Source organism: Felis catus, chromosome C1 (assembly GCF_018350175.1).
Source record: "Felis catus isolate Fca126 chromosome C1, F.catus_Fca126_mat1.0, whole genome shotgun sequence".
Taxonomy (NCBI): domain Eukaryota; kingdom Metazoa; phylum Chordata; class Mammalia; order Carnivora; family Felidae; genus Felis; species Felis catus.
Genome location: NC_058375.1, coordinates 77871086 through 77892104, shown reverse-complemented (window position 1 = coordinate 77892104; position 21019 = coordinate 77871086). Strand labels below are relative to the sequence as shown.

Genomic DNA, 21019 nt, shown 5'->3' with positions numbered 1-21019 from the left:
GTTGTTAATATTCCAGTCTTTCCTGACAAAAGTTATAAACGAAGCCAAAGGTTTCCTGAAATGCACACATAGGCTAAAACATGTTTCCAAAATGTTACAAGAAACATACAAGTTCACCTCAAATTCAGTGTAGGCACAGACATATCAGGAAGAGTCTGATCTCTTTGGCAAAAACCAACTTCTTGAGTTTGCCAAGAAAAAAATGTTTACAAAATTCTTCAATTATTACCACCTCAATGGTGCAAGTATTAAATTGTATTGTGCTATATGCTTACTGAAGTCTCAAGGAATTGAGCTGATTGTAAAACAAAATAATTGGGCACCTGGGTGGCTCGGTTGGTTAAGCATCCGACTTCGGCTCAGGTCATGATCTCACGGTCTGTGAGTTCAAGCCCCGCGTCAGGCTCTGTGCTGACCGCTCAGAGCCTGGAGCCTGTTTCAGATTTTGTGTCTCCCTCTCTCTCTGCCCCTCCCCTGTTCATGCTCTGTCTCTCTCTGTCTCAAAAATAAATAAACGTTAAAAAAAAATTTTTTTTTAAAAAGCAGCCAAACTGTTTAAAAAAAAAAAAAAAGAAAAACAAAATAATGTAAATTAATGTATTTTGAGCCTAAGACTCAATTTTGGATGGAACTGAACTTTGAGGTTTTGAATAAAGATTGTTCAAAAACATCTTCCATCATTTCAATAAATAGCACAGAATAAGTTATTCTGCTGTGTGGTGGTACTTCTGGTTGAACTTCATGGTAGATTTTACACATGCAGGGAAGCAGTACAGCAAGGAACTCAAGAGTTTGATTCTGAATACCACGTGGTTCCAGGGCTCAGAAAGGTCAAAGACAATCCACCCAGTGTGAGCTCAAATAGGGACTCCAAATCCTGCCTCATCAATTGAGCAGTCTCCAATTCAAGGGAGAAAATGGTTTCTTCAAATTAAAATCAGGCTTCACTTAAAGTCAAACAGATAATTTCTAGAAAATGTATACTCTTCACAATGATTCAATCTTCTCATCTACTCCTTTCATTCTAGAAATGGGACACCTTCCCTGTCTAGAACTTGGTTCCCAGGTACTCTACATAATGAGATAACAATGGTCCTTGATCTCTCTTGCTTGTATCATCAACATTTCTGTACTAGCTTACCCTCCATATACACTTTCTCAAGTCTCCTTAAAAATTCTTCTCTTGATCTTATTGTCTCCTTGAAGCCTCAATCTTCTCTCTTCTGTACCTCACACCGGAGCATCCTAAAAAACGACACTGTTTTTACTCCCCACCTCACACTCAATTCTGTCCCAGCCATGCCTCTAAAATTCCCCCTACACTAAGGCTAATACTTACCATCCTTAGTTGTTAAATGGATTCTTTTTGAGTTACATCTTACTTGACCTCTCAGCAATATCTGTCACTAGACTATCTTGACTCTCTTGAAATTCTTATCTGGTTTCCAGGATACCACTATTTTTCCCCCCAGATTCTATTTGTTCTTTTATTACATACTTATAAAGCACCTACAATGGTGCCAAGCACTGAACTAGGAATTGAGGATACAGTCTCTTTATAGAGACTTACAAATAGGTAATTACAACAGGATACCGATAATTACTGCTTTGACAGAGATAGGAACTGGGTGATATGGGAACAAATGGAGTTAGGCTGGAAGTCCAGAGGATGTTATCTCCTTCATCATCTCATTTTCTGCTAACCTATTAATATCCTCCAGGGTTCTTCCCTTGCTCTTTGGGTTTTTTGTTTTTTTTGTTTTTTTTTTTGTTTTTTTTTAAACTCCATCTACACACTCCCTGAGTCTGGGATATAAATTTACATATTCTGAGTACATAGGGTATTTCTATTTTCGATCCCCCAAACCACTTTTTTTGTTCAATCACTTGTTACTCCCACCTGAACTGATACAAAAGTGAGGTTTTGATTTTTGTTCAGGAATTTACAACCACACTGTTCAACCCACTGCTGTTCGTGATATACACATATATAACCCCCCTTGCCTATTTCCTTAGACTCGTATTGCTACTATCCCAATCCCCAACCTGCATAAGCCACACCCAAAAATTTACACTTCTTCACTGACCCCCCCGCCCCCACTTTGTGCTCACACCTGTCCATGGTTTTGAAATTTTTCTCCTGCTTACCAGAGCTCCTCCCATCACTCTTTAGGCTAATTTCTATCTGTCTTTCAAGACCCAGCTCATTTATCATTTCTACCCAGATACCTCCCCCATCCCCTTCTACCCACTCGGGTCCTTCCCAAGGGTCCCAAAGCACCTCGTAGATACTTGTAGATACTTCATCTGAATTCTTAACGTAAGCCAGTGCCTTGAGGTTAGGTGAGCCTGACCTGCCGCACTCAACAGAGGATTAATTAAGCATGTTAAGAGCTTAATAATGTTAAACGAATAAATAAAGGAATAAATCAAGGCTGGGGATCTTCCTGTCCCAAACGATGATACCCAGGATGAACAATAAAATGCCAGCAACAGCTAAAGCTCCGTACTTTATTCTGCACACCCAAAACTACAGTACATCTAGAGACCCACCAATCCTAGGCCTAAGAGCTGCACAAAGACCAGGAATGTCTTTCAAGAGTTGGGAGTAGGCGGTTGCGTAACCGGAACGTCACCCCCTCGCCCTAACCCCCTTCTTCCCACCCCTTCCTTGCAAAAAATGCCAAAGCGTTCAAGAGGAAGGTCCCAGTTTTTAAAAGGGTCCACTGGGGCAACAAGCTTGCAGTTGGTAAGCCAAAGAAAAGCAACTGGCAGCTCACCTGGGCAGCAACGCACGCACCGGTATGGCCTCCCCAACTGCCTCGCCAGTCGCAGTGTTGATGGGGGAGGGGAGAAGAGAAAAAAACGGCTGTTTCCTACTCAGGGTCCCGCCGAGGGCCCGGATCCCAAAGCAATGCTCCAGGTAGAGGCTCTGTCACCTTTGGTGAAAAAAAACCTTATCTGATCGTCCCCTCCAGCTTGCACAAGATGAAGCGGTGCGAGGTAGCAGTCCTTCACCGACCGTCGCCGCCAGCTCTCGCCCTAATGGCGGCGGCCACTAGCCGGCAGCGACAGGCGCCTTTATGGGAGACCTGCTGCAGGCGGCCCGCCCATTGGCCTGAGCGTGTCACGTGGTCACGCCTGGAGCCCGGCGGCAGGTAAAGTGCGCGAGGTATCAGCTCCGCAGTCCGGCTTTCGCCGAGGTTCAAGGTCTTTCACCCTGGGAGTGCACGTTTGTTGACCCTTTACTGAATGCCAGGTATGGTGCAAAGAGCTGGGGGTTTAGGAGGAGGAGTGCCACCCAAGAGTTTATCGTTAAAACAATTCAATGCATTAGACCTGTGTTGTTTTGGGGGGGAGGGCGTCCTGAGTTTTGGCTTGCATTGTTTTCGTCGTTTTCGTACTTTTCTCCAGTTCCCCCCAAAGTTCTCATCTCTTCCACGTAGTGAATGCTCAGTATTAGATAGCAGGTGAGGTGGGAGCCCACATGAGCTCATTGGTTTTAAAATGGCACTTAAGAGCAGCTTAAAGACAGCTGCGTGAAGAGAGTGATTTAAGATTTTGAGAGTCTTGGCGACTACCTCCTTTTTATTTGTGGACGTGTATTAGAAGAGTGTATTTAACACCGAAGAGTCAATACCGTAGCGTATACTTGGTTTAGATTTGATGTTTGTGTTCTTGTTTTTGTTGTTTAAACCCTTATTAGGTAGGAAAAAGATTGGAACTAGGGTGTGACCTAGGTATAGACCTAGGGTGTGACCTTTACACTGGGAAAGGCCTTAGGGAAGTCGAAGTAAAAGCCAGGAATGACTCTGTGCAAATCTTGTTCAGCTGTCAACTTTTTGGCTCTCCTCCTGAGAACCAATATAAGGGAGAAGCGCATAGTCCACACTCCAGTGATCTTTTAAAAAGCTAAATCTCATCTTGTTAACACCCTTAAAACCTTTCAATTACTGTCCATTACTTTTAAGATAAATATCAAAACCTTTTAGATGAACTACAAGAGGGGGCACCTGGGTGGCTCAGTGGGTTAAGCATGCGACTCTTGATTTTGCTGCAGGTCATGATCTCACAGGCTCAGGTCCTAGATCTCACATCAGAGCCCAGGCATTGGGCTGTGTGCTGATGGCCTCAGGGCCTGCTTGGGATTCTGTCTTTCCTTCTTTCTCTGTCCCCCTCCCCCACCCCATGCACACACGGGCTCTCTTTCAAAATAAATAAACTTAAAAAAAAAAATGCTACAAGGTCTACATGAATTCTCTATCTCCAGCTCCAACCACCCCACCAACAGTTCCCGTATTTCCAGCCACACTGACCTTTTAGTTCTTCCCAGTACCCTATTACTCTCTCCTCCCTTCCTTCCCCCTCTCCCCCCAGGGCTTCCACGATGGTTTCTTCTCTCTACTCCCATCCTACCCTCAGATCTCAGCTCAGTCATTTCCTCAAGGAGGCCTCCACTAGATTGGTCTTCCTATTATACACTCTCATTACAACCATATTACATAGCACCCATTACAATTGTAATTTTACATCCAGGCAAATAGTTAATGTCTATTTTCCCCACTACACAGTAAGCACCATGAACGCAAAGTATCAAAAGTCAGAGTGTATTATCATTAAGTACATTATCCTTTGATCCTGCCAAGTTTTAAGGACTGTGACAAATCAGATTTGAATTAAAGGTGGGGGAGGTAGAGAGGGGGAGAGTGACAAAAACAGATTTGAGTTTTTTAAAGAAACTTAAAATGGTTGTAAAATGGAGAATCTGGAGAATGGGTTTATTTGGGAGGTAGACTCCCAAAGATTTGCTGTTAGAGTGGATGTAAAGATGATATGGTGTTTCTGGCTTGAGTGTTTGGAGGAAGGCACCATTTACTGGAAAGGGAATTGTAGGAGGGGAGCAAGTTTGGGGGAGGAGGAAGATAATGAGTGCAGTTTTGAACATGAATTTAGGGTGCCCATAAAATATCTGGATAGAGGTTTTGAATGGTGAGTTTATTATACAGCTCAAAATTCAGTCTAAGTTAAAGATGGGAGAGGAAGGCAGGAAAGAAGTTACAAGAGTAAAATAGTTTTGAATATTTTTGAATAGTTTTGAAATAATGTTTATGGAGAACAGGAGAAAAAATTGACTGGGAAAATATTTTGAATATTTTTTTTTAATTTTTTTTTTCAACGTTTATTTATTTTTGGGACAGAGAGAGACAGAGCATGAACGGGGGAGGGGCAGAGAGAGAGGGAGACACAGAATCAGAAACAGGCTCCAGGCTCCGAGCCATCAGCCCAGAGCCTGACGCGGGGCTCGAACTCACTAACCGCGAGATCGTGACCTGGCTGAAGTCGGACGCTTAACCGACTGCGCCACCCAGGCGCCCCTTGAATATTTTTGAATAGTTTTGAAATAATGTTTATGGAGAACAGGAGAAAAAATTGGGAAAATGTCTTAGTAAGACATATCTGAGACAGTTAAGATGGAGAAATTTGTAATTGTTCATGGAGAAGATAATTGCTTTTCCCCAGTATTGAGATTTTCCAGGGAATGTGTGACAGATAATACAGAAAAGTTGCTTCTAAATTATTGGTAAAAAAGTGGCTGAAGACCAGTAACAGCATAATATAGTAAGACTAGGATATCACAAGGCTATTCTGTGACATAAAATGGTTGTAATTATGGGGTTTTTTTTAGAAAAACATAAAAACAGTTCCATTTTAGTTTAAATCAATATATCACATGAATATAGATGAGAGACATTTTCAACTTTCCATCTTACATTCTAGCATCACATTCAACAAGAGGAAGCCCATCTTTCTGGTCTCCTATGGATTTACAAGGATCCCCAGATAACTGAGAGAATTTAAATTTACAGGGTGTCTAGGTGGCTCAATTGGTTAAGTGTCTGACTCTTGATTATCTGGCTCTGGTCTGAAGTGGGTTGTGTGCTGGGTGTGGAGCCTTGTTGGGATTCTTTCTCCCTCTCTCTCTCTACCCCTCCCCCACTCTGTCTCTTTCTCTCAAAATAAATAAACATAAAAAAAGAATTTAAATTTATAAATGGTTTTGTATAGGAATTTGGAAGCAATTTAATACATACAGCTGTAAAGGATAATTTGTTACTAAAAATAAAAATATGTTAACTCTGTGTTGCTAAATCTGAAAGTCAGCTCTTGCTAGTTCTTTCTTCTCAATGTTGGAATTATCCAATGCTCACTCCTTGGACCTTCTCCCTACTGAAACACCCTTAGGAACAGCACATCCAGTCTCAAGGCTTATCTGTCCTTGGCTCCCAAATTTACATGTCTATCTTGAACCCTTTTCCTGAACTCCATACTCATACTTCCAACTGCCTACTGCACATCTCCATGTGGAAAGTCTAATGAACATCTTAAACTTGGTATTTATGTCCAGACCTGAGTTCCTGATAATCCCCCTTCAAACTGCTCTGCCCACAGTCTTCCACATCTCAGTGTATGGCAGCTCCAGTCTTATAATAGTTACTTAGGCTAAACATTTCGGGACTCCTGGGTGGCTCAGTTGGTTGAGCGTACCACTTTAGCCCAGGTCATGATCTCGCGGTTTGTGAGTTCGAGCCCTGCATCGGGCTTTGTGCTGACAGCTCAGAGCCTGGAGCCTGCTTTGGATGCTTTGGATTCTATGTCTCCTTCTCTCTCTGCCCCTCCCCCACTTGTGCTCTGTCTCCCTCTGTCTATCAACAATAAATAAACATAATAAAAATTAAAAATTAAAAAAATTCAGTCATCCCCTGTCTCACATCTTATAGCCAATCAAGTTTAAAAGGATTTGGTTCATCAGCAAATCTTTGTGGCTACATTTTCACAACCTATCCAGAATCCAAACTAGTCCAAGTCCATATAATGTTTCATCTAGTTTATTGCAGCAGACAGATCGCCAATGCTTCTGCTTCTCCCTTTGGTCTTCTTCAGTCTAGCCTCAATACAGCAATAGAATGATCTTGGTAATCATCTCACGTCACTCCACTCCCTGTCAGAACTTTTCAATGGCTACCCATGTCCCTCATAGTGAAAAAGTCTTGCAGTGATCTCCAAGGATCTACACCATCTGCCTATTAGTTGACAAAGCATGAAAAAATGTTTTGAGTCAAATAACACATACACTTAACTCAAGGGGAGGTATGGCTTGTAGTCCCCGTGTTGCTTCCTCCCTATTCAATTTCATAGTTGAAAACTTTGACCTTTGGGGCGCCTGGGTGGCGCAGTCGGTTAAGCGTCCGACTTCAGCCAGGTCACGATCTCGCGGTCCGTGAGTTGGAGCCCCGCGTCGGGCTCTGGGCTGATGGCTCGGAGCCTGGAGCCTGCTTCCGATTCTGTGTCTCCCTCTCTCTCTGCCCCTCCCCCGTTCATGCTCTGTCTCTCTCTGTCCCCAAAAAAAGAAAAGAAAACTTTGACCTTTTACTTACTTGCCTTAGATATCAATATTTTTACCAGCAGACTTTCCATTCTATTTTAAAAGTAAAATTAAACGAGGGGCACCTGAGTGGCTCAGTCAGTTAAGCGGCCAACTTCAGGTCAGGTCATGATCTCAAGTTCAGGCCCCTCATTGGGTTGTGTGCTGACAGCTGGGATCCTAGAGCCTACTTCAGATTCTGTGTCTCCCTCTCTCTCCGCCCCTCCCCTACTTGTACTCTGTCTCTCAAAAATGAATAAACGTTAAAAAAATTTTTTTAAAGCAAAATTAAACGAGTTTTTAAATGTTAAACATTTTAACAAAATGTGTAATGTTTTTCCATAGGTATAAGCTTGTAATTTCCTTTATCAAATTTATTTTGGAAATAGCATTAAATATAATTGAATATATATGTCTCAAATGTAACTTAAATGTGTAGAAGATTCAAATTTGGATGTGAATGTACATGTGTAACAAACAATGAGTTATCTTAATATAATCATTTCAAATAAAGATTACAAATAATTTTGGGGAGGTGGGCAGTAATCATGAGCCCCATCTGTGAGAAAAGAGCCACAAATTTTATATAGTAGTATCACAAAGCTTGAGTTTAGTTAATCAGCTTTGTAAGATTTGGTCCCATTAACCCTGTCAATCAAGATTTTGTAAATAATAAAATCACAATGGAAAATACTAAAAGTTAATTTTGCATCTACAATGCTGAAACTATATGATATAAAGAATTTCTATCAGCATAAAAAATATAAATCAGTAGGAAGTTACAGAGAATCTGTGAAAAGGCTATAACCTAATCTGGAAGTCCTCAGAAATTCCCAGCCCTCTAGAGTAACAAGGATGCTTGTCTGTTTGGCTTTGATTGCACTTTCAGGCTCTTTATGAGAAGACCCATTATGAAGTGTCCATTTGTCCAAGTCTAGATTCCTAAAGGGCTGAAGAGGGGTGTTGATGAGCCACATACTCCAAAATAAAAATGGAGGATCAAATTTCAGTGGGGCTTCTGATTTCCGTCCCAGGACAGTATTAGGAACTTAAGGACTCTGACAATCCTGCACCTCCTCACTTACACAGGAGTCAGTCAATAACCCATTAATTCTATCACCTTTTTGCTATCCTTCCACCTACTGTCCCCTATTCCCTTCTTATCCAGCTTTCATGATATCCCTTCTTCAGTCTCCTAATATGGATAAGGAAAGGGATTATGATTATCCCTTTCATGATAATCCCTTCTTGCAATCACTCCTAACTCCTCTACCTCCTCTTCCTTATTTCATGCTTGGGAAGATTACAACGTTCATTAAACCCTTATTAAACCTTAAATTTAATCCTTTTTAGGTCTACATCTACTCTTTGCCTTACAGTTTAGTGTGACTGAAGGAAAGGTCACAACAATGCTTGTCAAGCTGCCTTTTTTAAATTTTCTTTTTTTCAACGTTTATTTATTTTTGGGACAGAGAGAGACAGAGCATGAACGGGGGAGGGGCAGAGAGAGAGGGAGACACAGAATCGGAAGCAGGCTCCAGGCTCTGAGCCATCAGCCCAGAGCCTGACTCGGGGCTCAGACTCACAGACCGGGAGATCGTGACCTGGCTGAAGTCGGACGCTTAACCGACTGCGCCACCCAGGCGCCCCTCAAGCTGCCTTTTAAAGAAAAGAACAGCTACCACTGCCATCCCGCACTCCGGAATCATTTTGTGAGCTATAGTTTTCTCCATAGCACATATAACCATCTGATACATTATAGAATCGTTTACTTAATATATCTCTCTCTCCATAGAATGGAAGCTCGGAAAAGAAATTTTTGTCTTTTGGGGTGCCTGGGTAGCTCAGTTGATTAAGTGTCCCTTCGGCTCAGGTCATGATCTCACGGTTGCTGAGTTAGAGCCCCGCATCCAACTCTCTGCTGTCAGCACAGAGCCAGCTTCAGATCCTCTGTCCTTATCTCTCTCTGCCCCACCCCCGCTCCTGCTCGTATGTTTTTTTCTCTTTCAAAAGTAGGTGATGGGCATTGAGGAGGGCACCTGTTGTGATGAGCACTGGATGTTGTATGGAAACCAATTTGACAATAAATTTCATATTAAAATAAATAAATAAAATAAAAAAATAAACATTAGAAGAAATTTTTGTCTGTTTTGTTCACTGCCTTATCCTCAGTACCTATTAGAGTATCTGGCACATAGCAGGTATTCAGTTAATAGTGGTCTAATAATGAATAAATGGTTTATGCCTGAAGACCTACTCTTCACCAAAAGGGACAAATATGTAAAGTGATATATATTTCTCAGTTGAGAAATCCACTGTCCAAAGTGAAAAGTAAGAGGTGGTGCCCTGACTTATGCTTGAGAAGAGGCCTGAAGTTCCCTGACATGGCCTGTATTAAGTACAGGAGACTATCTTGTATTGGAGTGGATTAGGGAGTTCCTAAATATTTGCTGGTGTTGCCCAGCAATTTAAACAGGCTACCAGCTTTCAAATGTCATTGAAATTATGAAAACTCTATGGATCTAAACCCCTACCAATTGGCTGGAAATTGGCACATATATTTTCTATTGTACTGAGAAAGCAAAGAGACCACAGGAAAAATTTACGTGTGTAATAATGACCGGTCTTTTGGCTGCTTTCAACAATTATAATCCATATTAGGAGACTGAAGAAGATCCCTTCAGTGATCCAGTGGGTCTTTCCCATATCTGAACTCTTTTATCAGAACTAAAATAAGTTATTCAAAAGGGCGAAATTCCCCTCTGACAGAATCAGAGAAAGAGCCATTAGTAAAATGAGAGCACTTAAATTCAAAGGAAACCAGGCCTTTTTGTCAAGATTCTTTTGTTGTCTACTCATTGCTTATTCTTTGTTTCTTAGGAGCCTTTTATGTTAACTTTAGTGAATTCTGACCCCTTGTCCTGACCTAATACATTCTAGGGATTCGTTTCTATTGGAGAATTGCACATTGTTACTCAGCCACTTCCTAAATTGTTATTGGCACATAGGTAATTTTTACAGTGTACACAAAGGCTCCTCAGAGAAAAATAAGCAACAGAAGGATTTTATTTTGACAAAGTGGAGTACAGATCATGAAAAGGGAGGAAATTCTTATTCACTCATTTTGGTTAGTTTTCCTTTGAATTTGTTTTACTTTACTTTGAGAGCTAATTATTGACATGTAGATAAATTTTACATGTTAGTAGTTGTTAAAAAAAAAAGGATTTTTGACTATGTTTAAAATGGTAAAATTTTTTATTTAAAAATTTTTATATAGCTGAATCTATAACTTCTATGTATTCACCTAGAAATGCTGAGGTTTGAAGTCAGAATTAATAATGCCTATATTTCTTTCCTTTTTTTTTTTTTTTTTTAAGATTTTTGTTTGTAAGTAATCTCTATACTCAGTGTTGGGCTTGAACTCACAACTCTGAGATTGAGAGTCACATGCTCCACTGACTGAGCCAGCCAGGCACCCCATTAATGCTTGTATTTAAGAAATTTTTTTGAGTGTCGTTGACACACAATGTTACACACATTAGTTTCAGGTGTACAATGTAATGATGCATCTCATCTCTATAGCTTATGCTGGGCTGGCCACAAGTGTAGCTACCAACACTGTTACAGTATCAATGCTTATACTTCTTTATCCTAAGTTCTACCAGAAGATGAAGCAATTCAAATTATAAGTAATGAGATAATGTGTTATAACCTATGATCCCTCAGGCTAATGGAATAAGCAAATTGTCTCTCGAAAGTACAATAAGGTAATATAATTTCAGAGAGATAATGCTACTTATTTAAAACCCGTATATGCCTTTCATTCTATTTTAATCAATGTTGTTACTGTCTCTTTTATGAGCGAAAGTCTCCAATGCGATAATTGTTGAAAATGAACAGTTTTGTTGTTTTTTTTCACTATCATCTATTTAACAAATACTTGAGTATAGAAATCTAATAGGTGTATGCTTTTTATACTTTTGAATGGCATTCAAAGAACTTATTAAGTTCAATTTTTAAGAAGTCTTAGAATCCCAGATGATAAGTTTCAGCTGTAGGGCTTTGGATTGTGTCTATGGGCTATGCTCATGCCAGCATGTATGCTCACGCCTAAGTATGTAGGGAACCTCTAACCAGGCCCTGCGGGGCACTCTGCACAAAAAAAATGAGGTCAGTAGCATGAAGGACTCTGGGCTCTGAAGCATTTGGAACAGGGTTTTACAACCCTTTCCCAATATTAGATCCTTTTTAGGCAAAGGATCAGGGAAAGAGAAACCGGAAATGAGGTCATCCAGCTGGTTTGATAAAAAAGAGAAGGGCAAAGGGACCAGAGTTAAAACAGGGAAAAGCAGGTCAACAAACTCAGGCTAAGGGGAAGGAAGAGGGATGTGATCAGAGAAAGGAAACTCCCTTTGAAGCCCTGGAGGTCATGCGGTTCTGAGTGAGGGCTGGGTCCAAGGTGGATGGGTGAAAAACGGTAGAAATGAAAGTCTCTGGAGTTGAGGAGATTGAGAAACAGGGAGGCAAGAGTGTCCTGGAAGGAAAAGCCATCTCTGCTCTTCTCTTTCTATCTGTATTCACTCATTTCCTTGTATTTGTGTCTTCTCTATCTCTGGTGCCTTCCTTTAGTTCACTAAGTGACAAAAACACGTAAATAACAGCTGATGGCATAAAGTCTAGGTTTTTCATTAATGCTGATTTTACTTAACATGGAATCTGTGTTGAAATGCTGCAAATCAATGGATTAAAGTGTGGGAAGAACTCACTGGTGAGTGATTTGAGATGCTTCGCAGACAATAGCAATAAAAAACAGGGAGTCACAGCATCATGAAATTATTACATGTTTTTTTTTTTTAATTTTTTTTTCAACGTTTTTATTTACTTTTGGGACAGAGAGAGACAGAGCATGAACGGGGGAGGGGCAGAGAGAGAGGGAGACACAGAATCGGAAACAGGCTCCGAGCCATCAGCCCAGAGCCTGATGCGGGGCTCGAACTCATGGACCGCGAGATCGTGACCTGGCTGAAGTCGGACGCTTAACCGACTGCGCCACCCAGGCACCCCAAATTATTACATGTTTAATTCTCTTTCACCCCTTGTTAAACCCAAGAGAATAGGTCAGTTTGGTGCTGGTTTGTCTTGAATACAAGGCTCAAGAAATAGCATATAAGGGGTACCCTGGAGATTCTGATGTACACATCCATAAATAACATTTAGAAAACACTGGCATAGACCAATCCAGTTTGTGTGTGTGTATGACCAGGTATCCCATGAGTAAAAATTTTAGCATACACCTGTAATATTTAATGTAATAAGTGATATAGTCAGAGTAATGCATTTGTACATATTTGTTGCTTTTTAAATTAATGTTTTAGATAATTTTTTGCTTTTCCTTTTTTTTATTGAAGTCTATTTTACATACAAATTACATTAGTTTCAGGTGTACAGCATCGTGATTTGACACCTCTATGTGTCATGTGGTGCTTACCACAAGTTTAGCTGCCATCTGTCACTATACAATATTATCATAATAGCATTGACTGTAATCCCTATGCTGTCTCTTTCACCCCTATGACTTATTCATCCCATAACTGGAAGCCTGTACCTCCCACTCTCCTTCACCCCTTTTCACTCATCCCCCCACCTCCCTGCCCTCTGGCCATCCTGAGTTCTCTATATTTATGGATCTGTTGCTCCTTTATTTGTTTGATTTGTTATTCAGATTCCACATGTAAGTGAAATGATGTGGTATTTGTCTTTCTCAGGCTGACTTATTTCACTTAGCGTAATACCCTCTAGGCCATCTGTGTTGTTGCAAATGGCTAGCTCTCATTCTTTTTTTTGTCGGAGTAATATTTCAGTGTGTGTGTGTGTGTGTGTGTGTGTGTGTGTGTGTGTGTGTGTGTGTGTCACACCTTCCTGATCCATTCATTTATCAGTGGGCACTTGGGCTGCTTCCATATCTTGGCTATTGTAAACAATGCTGCAGTGAACAGAGGGATGCATGTATCTTTTTAAATTAGTGTTTTCAGGGGCGCCTGGGTGGCGCAGTCGGTTAAGCGTCTGACTTCAGCCAGGTCACGATCTCGCGGTCCGTGAGTTCGAGCCCCGCGTCAGGCTCTGGGCTGATGGCTCAGAGCCTGGAGCCTGTTTCCGATTCTGTGTCTCCCTCTCTCTCTGCCCCTCCCCCGTTCATGCTCTGTCTCTCTCTGTCCCAAAAATAAATAAACGTTGATAAATTAGTGTTTTCATTTTCTTTGGGTGAAATACTTAGTAGTGGAAGGGCGCCTGGATGGCTCAGCATCTGACTCTTGATTCCAGTTAAGTTCATGATCCCAGGGTCATGGGATCGAGCCCTGCATTGGGCTCCACACTGAGCATGGAGCCTGTTTAAGATTCTTTCTCTCTCCCTCTGCTCCTCTCCCACTCGTGCTCTTGCTCTCTTTAAATTAAGAATAAAAATTAAAAAAAAAAAAAAACCCAGCAGTGGAATTACTGTGTCATATGATATTTCTATTTTTAATGTTTTTAGGAACCCCCATACTGTTTTCCACACTGGCTGCACCAAATACATTCCACTGACAGTGCACATAGTTACTTTTTTCTCAACATCCTTGTTTCAACTTGTTATTTCTTGTTTTTTTTGACACTAGAAATTCTGACAGGTGTGAGGTGAAATCTCATTGTGGTTTTGATTTGCATTTCCCTGATGATTAGTGATGTTGAGCATCTTTTCATGTGTCTGTTGGCCATCTGGATGTCTTTGGAAAAATGTCTGTTTGGATCCTCCACACATTTTTAATGGGATTATTTGGGGGTTTTTTTGTTGAATTGCATAGAGGTCTATATTCCTATATTTTGAGTATTAATCCCTCACCACATATATCATTTGCAAATATTGTCTTCCATTTAATAGGTTGCCTTTTTGTTTTGTCGATTTCCTTTGCTGTGCAAAAGTTTTTTATTTGGGTGTAGTCCCCGGAATTTATTTTTGCTTTTGTTTCCCTTTCCTGAGGAGACATATCTAGAAAAATGTTGCAAAGGCACTGTCAAAGAGATTACTGCCTTTGTTTTTTGTTTTTTCTTTTGTTTTAATGTTTATTTATTTTTGAGAGAGAGAGAGAGAGAGCGAGAGAGCAGGTGAGGGGCAGAGAGAGAGGGAGACACAGAATGTGAAGCAGACTCCAGGCTCTGAGCTGTCAGCACAGAGCCTGATGCGGGGCTCAAACTCACAAACTGTGAGATCATGACCTGAGCCAAAGTTGGACACTTAACCACTAAGCCACCCAGGGGCCCCTGCCTCTGTTTTTTTTTTTTTTTTTAATGAGTTTTATGGGTTCAGTCTCAGATTTAAAGATCTAGTTCAGTTTATTTTGGTATTGGTTTTAATAACAATTCTATCTGATAAAGATATCTCACCAAGATACAAAGATTCAAATGGAAATACACTGTTGCCCTTACTTAGTCTTTTTTTTTTTTAAGAGAGAGAGAGAGAGAGAGGATGCAAATGAGTGAGGGGCAGAGAGAGAAAGAAGCGGGGCTCACCTGAAGCAGGGCTCGGGGTCACCCAATGTGGGACTTGAACTCACGAACAGTGAGATCGTGACCTGAGCCGAAGTCAGATGCTTAATGACTGAGCCACCCAGGCACCATGTACTTACTAAGTCTTGATACTCATTTTTATAATTCATTACACAAATTTTTCAGTTTTTAAGACCTGGCTAGTAAATTTCTTTCTTCCCTGGTGTTAACCAATGTTTTTGTGAACCAGGAGATTTTGCATTTTTAGTATTTTTAGCAAATAGTTTCAAAACCTGTATCATAAATTACATCTCCAAGTCTTTTTACTGTCCAGGCAAGACTTCAGAGGTAACAGTTACATCATTTTGGGGAACAAAATTGCCAAACGATGGAGATAATTTTATAGATCAACTTTCAAAATGTTCTTTCCATAGCATGAGTTCTTAAAAAGCAGATATTTTATTCTTCATTCTATAACTGCTTGTTATATGTAATCAAGTGCCACAGTTTTTACCTGGAAAACTCATAATATACTTCTGTTTATTAACACTGCTGTTTATTAATACTTCTGTTATAATACTGCTTCTGTTTATTATTTTCAGTTTGTGTCTTATTTGCAGAAACCTTTTAAAGTCAAACTATATAATGTGTGATTTTTCTGACACCAACAACCAGTTCTCCAACAACAGGGTTTCTAGTAATTTAATTCAATTCTGACACTGTCAGGAGTTAGCACAAACCCAGCAGGTTAAGGGCTCAGTCCCATACGACTGCCCGTACTTTAGATGCCACTCACAAACGGGGTACCCAGGCCATCCACACTTCTGCCCGTGGGGTTCCCATGACCCCTCCTTAAATGCATAATTTGCTAGAATGCCTCACAAAACTCAGAAAAATACTTTTCTTACATTTAGAGGTTTATTATGAAGGATACAACTCAGGAACAGCCAAATGGAAGACATGCACAGAGCAAGATAAGGGGTGGAGGTGAGGGGAGCCTGTGTGGAACCTCCATACCCTTCCTTGGCAGCCAACCTTCAGACCCTTCAGTGTGTGTTGACTGACAGGGAAGTTCCCTGTACCTTCTTGTTTAAGAGTTTTTACGGAATTCAATCTCTGGCCCTCTGGCCCTACTTGGAGGTCGGGGATGGGGCTGCAAGTTCCAACCTTCTAATCACTGGTCTTTCTGGTGACCAGCTCACATTTTGAAGCAATCTGGGGGCCTTGTTAGCACAAACTCAGGTGTGGTCACAAAGGGTTTGTTTTGAGTAACAAAGGCACTCCCATGCTTCTATCTGGAGATTCCAAGGGCTTTAGGAGCTCTGTGCCAGGATTGGGGAACAAAATTAAATACCTATATTTTATTATGCCACATAATATCCTGTGTGACTCTTAAGCAGAGCCATGAAAATTGCAACTACAGTGTGCTTAAAATGAACGATTTTATTCCTGTTAATACTCACTATTGAGTAAGGTTGCGACTATTAGCTCCCACTTACACTCCCAATACCTCGCTGTATCAGAGTTTCTAATTGCGAAGAACAGAGTCTACCTTAGCTAATTTAAGCAGCAAAAGGACCAGATATTAGGGAGCTCACAAAATTGTTGAGAAGTCTAGACTCAAAGCTAAACTTCAGGAATACTCCACACCTGCTGTGGAACTAGCCTTAAATGAAAACTGTTGCTATCAACTGCCCCACTAAACTTTACTCAAGTTGCTCCTTCTGTCTTTCACGGTGACCTCTCTGCATCAGGAACTTGACCTTACAGTCCTCGCTACCCCCCCAAAGTTGGATGCCTCTGCCATCAACTGTGCCATCAAGGATAGACATTCCTTTCAGAGCCCAATTAATTTCCTTTCTTACTTACTCCTGAATCAATGAATCGAAGTCTGATGGTATCACTAACCGGCTGAGCCACTGCACCTGCTGTGTGTTCAAGCGAGGCGAATGGCCTCATAATGTGGGAATTTCTACCCATGTGGAAAGGCTAATAAAAAAATGCTGGGCATCCATGAATACAACAAATGTCTACCTACATTCCTTAGTCTAGGTACCTGTGTCATTGTGTATGTTAAATATTATAATAGTTTACTTTCTTTTTTTGATTAAAAAGCAGATATGGAGCAGGGGACAGAAGCCCTGTTAGCTCCACCACTGAGGAAACTCTTCAGGTATGTGGAATGTCTCTGCTGGGGCTGTGGGTCCCTCTGGCACCTTCGAGCCCCAACTGCCACAGCAGATGGCTGCAAAGGATTGAGGCCAAAATGAACTGTCCAAATAAAGAAGATACTTGCTGGTGCTAAAAGCTCTTAAGATATTGAGAGGTCATGGCAATGCAGCAGGATCTCTTACTGAATAATCTGTGGATCTAAACAAGTGAATAGAGGAGATGAAGCAGTATTAAGAAGATGTCTAAGAACTTAATAAAGTTGAAGACATTAACTATAATCCACACTAGTAATATGCAAGAAAAAGACAAATCAGAATTGCAATAAGAAAACTAAGGATTGTGTATGTTGCCGGAGAAACTTAACATTTACTTCAACACTTAAAATGAATGAGTACGAAGAATAAAAGTTTAGGTTGCTAATACCTAGCAAAAGAAATGACCCTTGTATAAAAAAGCAGCATTCCTAGGGGTGCCTGCTGACTCAGGAGAGCATGCAACTCTTGATCTCGGGGTTATAAGTTCAAGCCCCACGGTGGGTGTAGAGATTAGTTAATATTAAAGAAAAAAAGCAGCATTCCTAGGTTGGCATATGTTATAACTACACCAAATTCTTCCTCGATAAATCCTTGAAATACCTCAACGTGAAGGGCTTGCAAGCAAATCAGAATAAAATACATCATGTGACCAAAATATGGAAATGGCAGCAGTCATTTGCAAACCTGATGAGCAGCATCAGGAAAGAGATTTTCAATCGGAACGAAAAAACAAAGGGTGGAGAGACATCTCTCAAATGACTCCAGAATCTGTTTTGAGCCTCAGGAAAGATGATACATAATGACCCACAGTGGCATGAGCTTGAGAAGAGCTTCCCCATTTCTGAGCTGCTTTTACATGGTTACAGACTGTCATCAGAGTTGGTCTACTTACTGGACTAATTGAGTAACAGAAAAGCACAATCCCAATTAAACCTTCAACTTTATTTTTCTATTATGCTGATGATCTCTTAATCTCTCAACAGGAGCTTTAGCACCTCACCTATTTTATATAATTCTCTGACACTAGCGTTTATAAGAAGGTAGCACCAAATACATAGTTAGTGGTCCTGGGCCATATTCCTATTAAAACATAACTGAGAAGCAGAAATTTAAGCCATTGTTAATAGTGAACATGTAGAAAGCCTGGGTACTCACACTTCTGCCCAGCAGACTAAAATTTAGGGGTTTCCATGAAGCCCCTTGCCCCACCTCAAGTTTGATAATTCCCTAGAATGACTTAGCACAGAAAAAAACACCTTATTTATTATACTTACCAGCTCGTCATAAAGAATACAACTCGGGAAGAGCCAAACTGCAGGGTTGCATAGGGTGAGGTATTGGTGGGAGAGGTGAGTGTGTGTGCACAGACTTTCCATGCTGTCTTGAACAGGTCGCCCTCTGGGCCCATCATCGTGTTTACCAGCCTGGAAGCTCCCAGACCCCATCATCTAGGGGCTTTTATCTAGGTTTCGTTACACAGGCACAGCTGATTAAATTATTGGCCATCAGTAATTGAATTCAGTCTCCTGACTCCTTTCCCCTCCCTGAAGACCAGGGAAGTGGGGCTAAAAGTTCGAACTCTCTGGTTACCCAGTGGTTTATTTGACGGCTAGCCCCCCATCCTGGAACTAGCTAGGGGCTCCCACCTTGAATCATCTTGTTACCATAGCAAAGTTACTCATCGGGGCGCCTGGGTGGCGCAGTCGGTTAAGCGTCCGACTTCAGCCAGGTCACGATCTCGCGGTCCGGGAGTTCGAGCCCCGCGTCGGGCTCTGGGCTGATGGCTCAGAGCCTGGAGCCTGTTTCCGATTCTGTGTCTCCCTCTCTCTCTGCCCCTCCCCCGTTCATGCTCTGTCTCTCTCTGTCTCAAAAATAAATAAATGTTAAAAAAAAAAAATTAAAAAAAAAAAAGTTACTCATCGCTGTACAGATTTCAAGGGTTTTAGGACCTCTATGCCAGGAACTGGAACAAAGACCAAATATTTAATTTTTATTATATCACAATCTCATTTTAAAATTACAAAATTTGGGGTACTTGGGTGGCTCAGTTGGTTAAGCATCTGACTTCATGTCTGGTCATGATCTCACCGTTTGTGAGTCAGAGCCCCACGTCGGGCTCTGTGCTGTTAGCTTGGAGCCTGGAACCTGCTTCGGATTCTGTGCCTCTGCGTCACCCCCCCCCCCCCGTTTCAAAAAACAAATGAATAAACAAAATTTAAAAAAATAAAAAAATAATAAAAATACAAAATTTGCCACAGCTTTGTGAATGAAAGATTCTCCTCTAAGTTTTATCCTTCCTGTTAGATGTGGAAGTTAACAAATGGCTTGTGTAATAAAAAAAATTTACATATAGTGATTTGACTGTCTACCTGCTACTGATGCACACATCTTTATCCAAGCAAAGTCCATTTTAAAAGCAGAATAATGATGGGGCACCTGGGCGGCTCAGTTGGTTAAGCATCTGACTTTGGCTCAGGTCATGATCTCACAGCTCAGAGAGTTTGAGCCTCATTGTGGGCTCTGTGCTGACAGCTCAGAGCCTGAAGCCTGCTTCAGATTCTGTGTTTCCCTCTCTCTCTGCCCCTCCCCTGCTCACACTCTGTCTCTCTCTCTCTCCTTCAAAAAATAAGCATTAAAAATTAAAAAAAAAAAAAAAAGCAGGATGATGATTAACGTACCCACTTCAACTTTTCTTAAGAGAGAGTCCAAACAAAGCATCATAAATCCAGTGAAATTAAATTACCTCTGTATTTGGTTCCTGGTAAAATAAATACTTACATAAAATAAAATCCAATGAAATTAAAATACCTCTGTATTTGGTTCCTGGTAAAATAAATACTTACATAAAATAAAATAAAATAAAATAAAATAAAATAAAATAAGAATGATGAATGAGGTTCTAGAACAGGCAAAAGGATGAAAAACAATCAGAAAAGTAGTGGCTTGGGAGGGGTGGGGGTGGGTGGGAAATGAACAGGAGGGGTATAAGGGAACCTTCTTAGGTAATGTTAATATTCTATATTTTGATAGAGTTTAGGGTGACACAGGCATATTACTTGTCAAAACTCTGTTCACTTAAGATCTGAACATTTTATTGTATGTACATTTTACGTCAAAAGAAATTAAGCTGAAAAATATTTGACACTAGTCAGTTATACACAAGTTGAAGTATGTAGGGGGAAATGTACTGATTTCTCAAATTTACTTGGAAATGCATCAGAAAATTAGATGGACTAATGGATCAATAGAGGAATGGATAGGTGATAAAACAAGTGTACAAAAATGTTAATTGTAAAATGGTAGAATGTGACATACTGGTACTCACTTAAATTTATTTCATCTTTGCTATTTGTTTGAAAAAATTCATAATAAAGTACTGGGAAGAAATAGACACACACACAAAAGCAGAATGAATGTTTTTTATGCACAATAATCAAAAGAAGTGCTTTAATTTTAACTAATGTCTTGCCATAATTGGTACTTGCCTAACAATTGTACATAATTTGTTTAAAGTGGAGAAGTATATAAGATGCAATCTCAGAAGTAAAAGACAAAGCAATCGTACTTTCTAAGAAGGTAGACCTTATAAAATACATAACCAATAGGTTAAAGAACTCAAAAGATTAATTTTAGGCTTTGGGTCTATCACTAAGATGTTTTCCTCTTCCCTGCTGGATCTTTAAGGCTATTTGTGTGACATTTATCTGACAAAGTTTTTTTTTATTATTTTTTTTTTTTAACGTTTATTTATTTTTGAGACAGAGAGAGACTGAGCATGAATGGGGGAGGGTCAGAGAGAGGGAGACACAGAATCTGAAACAGGCTCCAGGCTCCGAGCTGTCAGCACAGAGCCCGACGCGGGGCTTGA

General features: G+C 40.6%; 1 protein-coding gene and 1 long non-coding RNA gene across 8 annotated transcripts in view; one reads left to right on the top strand and one right to left on the bottom strand.

Moving 5' to 3' along the window:
* Positions 1–3026, bottom strand: part of BRDT (bromodomain testis associated) — a 79764-nt gene extending 76738 nt beyond the window's left edge. For 2 of the 7 annotated variants that reach the window (XM_019837426.3, XM_045036183.1), the window contains exons 1-2: positions 2781–3026; positions 1142–1245 (exon numbers count right to left, since the gene is read on the bottom strand). The gene's annotated coding sequence lies outside the window, so the exon portion shown is untranslated. Of the gene's footprint in view, positions 1–1141; positions 1246–1339; positions 1486–2780 lie in introns of those variants that run through there. The other 5 variants (XM_019837424.3, XM_019837425.3, XM_045036184.1 and 2 more) reach the window with 3 other exon arrangements.
* A 107-nt stretch (positions 3027–3133) lies between these two features.
* LOC111561771 overlaps positions 3134–21019 on the top strand; it is a 36177-nt gene continuing 18291 nt past the window's right edge. The window contains exon 1 of the long non-coding RNA XR_002744602.2: positions 3134–3259. This is a non-coding gene — a long non-coding RNA (uncharacterized LOC111561771). The remainder of the gene's footprint in view (positions 3260–21019) is intronic.